General features: G+C 41.5%; 1 pseudogene; it reads left to right on the top strand.

Moving 5' to 3' along the window:
- Window positions 1-1,685: 1,685 nt before the first annotated feature.
- LOC104988704 lies at window positions 1,686-2,713 on the top strand (annotated as a pseudogene).
- The last annotated feature ends 3,041 nt before the right edge of the window (window positions 2,714-5,754 follow it).

Below are 5,754 nucleotides of genomic sequence, written 5' to 3' on the forward strand. Positions count from 1 at the left end.
GCCCCCCTGTCCATCACCAAGTCCTGGAGTTTACTCAAACTCTGTTCACTGAGTCAGTGATGCCATCCAACCATCTCATCCTCTGCCATCCCCTTCTCCTCCCACCTTCAATCTTTACCAGCATCAGAGTCTTTTCCAAGGAGTCAGTTCTTCACATCAGGAGGCCAAAATATTGGAGCTTCAGCTTCAGCATCAGTCCTTCCAATGAATATTCAGGACTGATTTCCTTTAGGATGGACTGGTTGGATATCCTTGAAGTCCAAGGGACTCTCAAGAGTCTTCTCCAGCACCACAGTTCAAAAACATCAATTCTTCAGCACTCAGCTCTCTTTATGGTCCAATTCTCATATCCATACATGACTACTGGAAAAGCCATAGCTTTGACTAGATGGACATTTGTTGGAAAAGTAATGTCTCTCCTTTTTAATGTGCTGTCTATGTTGGTCATAGCTTTTCTTCCAAGGAACAAGTGTCTTAATTTCATAGCTGCAGTCACCATTTGCAGTGATTTTGGAGCCCAAGAAAATAAAGTCTCTGTTTCCCCATCTATTGCCCATGAAGTGATGGGACCAGATGCCATGATCTTCATTTTCTGAATGTTGAGCTTTAAGCCAACTTTTTCACTCTCCTCTTTCACTTTCATCAAGAAGCTCTTTAGTTCTTCTTCACTTTCTGCCATAAGGGTGGTGTCATCTGCATATCTCAGGTTATTGATATTTCTCCAAACAATCTTGATTCCAGCTTGTGCTTCATCCAGCCTGGCATTTCACATGAATACTCTGCATATTAGTTAAATAAGCAGGGTGACAATATACAGCCTTGACATACTCCTTTTCCTACTTGGAACCAGTCTGTTGTTCCATGTCCAGTTCTAACTGTTGCTTCTTGATTTGCATACATATTTCTCAAGAGGCAGGTCAGGTGGTCTGGTATTCCCATCTCTTAAATAATTTTCCACAGTTTGTGGTGATCCACAGTCAAAGGCTTTGGCATAGTCAATAAAGCAGAAGTAAATGTTTTTCTGGAACTCTCTTGCTTTTTCAATGATCCAATGGATATTGGCAATTTGATCTGTGGTTCCTCTGCCTTTTCTAAAACCAGCTTGAACATCTGGAATTTCTCAGTTCATATACTGTTGAAGCCTGGCTTGGAGAATTTTGAGCATTACTTTGCTAGCATGTGAGATGAATGCAATTGTGTGGTAGTTTGAGCATTCTTTGGCATTGTCTTTCTTTGTGACTGGAATGAAGAGACTAAAGAACTCATCTATAGTTGAGTCTTGCTTTTCACCAGCCATGTTTCTCAAACAAACATGTGCTGTGTGCTTAGTCACTCAGTTGTGTCTGACAGTTTGCTACCCCATGGACTGTAGCCGTCCAGGCTTCTCTGTCTGTGGAATTCTCCAGGCAGGAATACTGGTGTGGGTTGCCATGCCCTCCTCCAGGGGATCGTCCCAACCCAGGGATCAAACCCAGGTCTCCCAAATTGCAGGCAGATTTTTTACTGACTGAGCCACCAGGGAAGCCCCAAGCAAACATGGAGGCAATCATTTCACTTTAATTCTAATATTAAACCTAAGATAATCAGACTCTGCTCAATATCTGGCATTTTACTCACAGTTTTTTTTATACATTTTATCTTGTTTAATTCTTGAGTTCTGTCTCATTAGTATTTTCATATTGTAGATGAAGAATCTGTGGGTCAGGCTCAGTGATTTCCAGGTAGTGAATGGTAGGGCTGTGGAGCTGCAAATTGAATTAAGTTCAATTCAGTTTATAGCATCCTTGGAAAATAGTACAGAAGTGACTGAGTTCATCCTGCTGGAACTAAACAACGCCCCAGAGCTGCGGGGCCCCCTCTTTATAACGTTCACTCTCATTTATCTCATCAGTGTGGTTGGAAACCTGGGAACGACCCAGTTGATTCTCTTGGGTTGTCGTCTCCACCCTCCCATGTACTTTTCCCTCAGTAACCTGTCTCTGGCGGGCTTCGGCTACTCTGCAGCTGTCAATCATAAAGTCATGGCTGGATTCCTTGTAGGAGACAAGGTCATCTCCTGCAACGTGTGTGCTGCTCAGACGTTCTTTCTTTCAGCCTTTGCCACTGTGGAAAATGCGCTCTTGGCTTCCATGGCCTACAACCGCTTCACAGCCTACGTTACACCACCATAATGGCGACAAGCCGGTGTGCACGCCTTGCCGTCGGCTCCTGCGTTTATGGTTTCCCGAATGCCTCCATCCATGTCAGGGACACATTCAGTCTCTCTTTCTGTACGTCCAAACTAATCCATCACTTTTTCTGTGATGCTCCAGCAGTCATGACTCTCTCCTGTTCTGACAGACATATTAGTGAACTGCTTCCTATTGTTGTGGCAAGTTTAAATATCCTTTTTTGCCCTCCTAGTTATCTTGATTTCCTACCTGTTCATATGTGTCACCATCCTGAAGATGCACTCGGCTTGGGGATACCTGAAGGCTTTATCCACCTGCCCGTCTCACCTCACCACAGCCTCCATCTTCACAGGACCGTCATCTTCATATACTCCCAGCCCAGCTCCAGTCGTTCCATCCACTCAGAAAAAATGGCGTCCGTGTTCTATAGGGCAGTCATCCCCGTGCTGAATCCTGTGGTCTACCGCCTAAGAAACAAAGTCAAGAGTGCTTTCAAGAAAGCTATTGAGAAGGCAAAACTGTCTCTAAGTTTCATCTCTTAAAGATACAGAGTTGACAATAACCTACATATTTTCTGTCAGAGCATCTCCATGCCTTAAATCATATTTTACTGCTCACACTGCATTAAAATTACTGAGATAATCTTTCTTCCCAAAACCTGTCTCTTAGAAAAAGGAAAATAATATATCCAGATAAGTAATATCTGAATGAGGATGGCCAAAGGAGACTATGAATTTTTTTAGATCTCATTTGTCATAAATTTTATTAATTATCCTTGATATATTCTTACGTTCATATTGTCTCTACCATATTCTATGCAAGTGTTTTTATAAGACAGGGCTAAAACTCATCAATAGGAGCACATGAAAGGGTCTTGTGTGTGCACATACAGGGGTGAGAAATTCGTTAAAGGAGTCAAATGGACTATGGCCAGTTTTTAATTAAAAAGTTAAAAATAACTATGCTATCAGAATATAAATTTAACATTTTTCATTTCTCTAACTTAAAAAGCTAGAGAAATTCTAAAATGAAGAAAAACATGAGACATGGATTTTTTTTTTTAATAAAGGTATACATTTTGGCTCTTTTTTGTTGTCTCGTGTTTTTTTCTTAACTGAAGTAGAGTTGATTTACAATATCATACTTTATTAACTTCAGGTGTACAGCACAGTGATTAGCATTTTTCCAGAGCTATGCTAGTACAGCATTGTAAAGGAGTTCATATTTCTGCCTTTAGTAAGTCATTTGGTTGAAAAAGTATGGTCACATGATAATTTTCAAAAGCAAGAAAACCAGAGAGCACACACTAAATATAACTTGATACTGAAGTCTCTGATATAACCCATTTTGTTTCCGCCTTCCTTCTTATTTGTCTGACCAACTCTTTTTTATGTATTTGTTAACTCTAATACCAGGTAAAGCCATTCCAGCATTGTCAGCTGGTACCCCTGAGCAACAATTTTAACACTGCAATTCAGGCTTGTTGTAGAGTTCCTTTTACTTTTAGACTATGGGGTTGACAATTTCCAGTCAGTATATATTTTTTGACATTAGTTAAATCAGCTCTTTTTGCTCCTCCCCTTTCAGTGACTTAGATTCTTTTGTAATAGTCTTCATTCTATCCTGGGGTTGTCCAACCTCCAAATTGATTCCCTTTGTTTGTCTGTAAATGTTAATAGGTCCCTCTTCATGACGAGCAGTTCTATGGGCCTTGATGAATGCATACATTCATGTATCTGCCACCTCGAAAATATACAGAATAATTTCATCACTCAAAAAATTCCCATAGTGTCCCTTTTATAGACAATAGCTCCCTGTTCCCCTAGCCCCTGATTACCACTGAATTATTTTCCATCTCTACAGGTTTTCCTTTTTCAAAATGTCATATGAATAGAATCCAATGATGTGTACTGTTTTCATCTCTTTTTCTTATCAAAAGTGAAAGTGAAAGTCTCTCAGTCGTGTCTGACTCTTTCCGACCCCATGGACTATACAGTCCATGGAATTCTCTAGAACCGAATACTGGAGTGGGTAGCCTTTCCCTTCTCCAGGGGGTCTTCCCAACCCAGGGATCAAACCTAGGTCTCCCGCATTGCAGGCAAATTCTTTACCAGCTTAGCCACAAAAAATACACTTTAAATTCATTTATGTTTTGTAGAAATCAATAGCTCACCTCTTTTTTATTATTTGATAGTATTCCATTTATATCTATTAATACCACAGTTTGTTTAGCCATTCACCTTTAGGAGTATATCTGTTTGCTTCTAGTTTGAGTGAATCTTGGTAAAACTGTGATAAACATCGACAAACAGGATTTTGTGAAACATATGTTTTCAGTTCACTATGGGAAATACTTAAGAGAGCAAACACTGGATCACACGAGAAATCCATACATGATGTTATACGAAATCTCCAAACTGTCATCAGAGATGATTGTACCTTTTTGCATTACCACAACAAATCAATGACTGAGATTCAAATCTTTACTAGTATTTAACACTATAAGGATTTTTTGCCATTTTAACAAATGCAGAGTAATTTATCTTTGTGCTTTCAATATTTATTTTCTTAATGAAAAATTCTATGGAGCACAATTGTGTGTACTTCTCTGTATATCTTCTCTTGTAAAGGTTCAGATCCTTTGTGCATTTTTAATTGAGTTGATTTTTTTTTTTTTTGCCTTTAAAGGACACTCTATATATTCTATAAAACAAATCCTTTATACAGTGACAACAAGATAAGAGAGTATCTTTATCCTCCCAAGTAAAACAACAATTAGATGAATAACTGCAGACAGAAATAGCTCTAGGAGGGCTCAGGAGTCCAATTAAGAATCTGCAGTAACACAGTGGAGGAAAAAAATAGAGAATAACTACAGAGAAAAGGTCATGGGGGAAACTGGCAGAGATGAAGCATCTGGCTGGGAACAAAGGGAGTGTTGATGTCAGGGTCAGGCACAGGCTGAGGGCCACTGGGCTGCAGTGCCCCCGGTGAGGACCCCACACAACCTCTGACACTGGGGGTCTCAGCAGTGATGCTACCACTCCCCACAGCTTTTGCAATGGGGGAGCCCGGTGAACCCCACAGTGTTCATTAATGTAGATTCCACTGAAGACTCCTACCACTTAAGCCACTGAGGTAACCAGCAGCCTCTGCAGCTGCGGACTCTGGAGAGGAAGACGCTGACCCCACCCCCAGACCCCTCACCCAGGGAAAGAGCCATGGCTGGACTTCTCTGGGCCCTGGGCTCACTCCCCACTCCAACCCTCCGCTTGCCGTGGACCTTGGAGCCAACCTTACTTGGAACACTGGTTCTGGGGCAATTCTCCTTGTGTCTGCACTCAAGATTCTGGCTGCATAGCTGCTCTGCACACACCCACATTCAGTCACCAGGACCACTGTCAGTGCTGACTAAGCTGTACCCAGGACTTCAGGACTGTGAGCTCTGCACACGCCTGCACCCCAGACCCCAAGTGCACAGCCACTTAGGGAGTGCCCACATCAAAGACGCCTAGAAACCTCACTGCAACGGGAGGTTGCAGTTCGAGTAGACCTCAAGTGATCTCATGCAAAGAAATCAGTG

This window comes from Bison bison, unplaced genomic scaffold (genome assembly GCF_000754665.1).
Source record: "Bison bison bison isolate TAMUID 2011002044 unplaced genomic scaffold, Bison_UMD1.0 scf7180017846553, whole genome shotgun sequence".
In the NCBI taxonomy this organism is placed as follows: domain Eukaryota; kingdom Metazoa; phylum Chordata; class Mammalia; order Artiodactyla; family Bovidae; genus Bison; species Bison bison.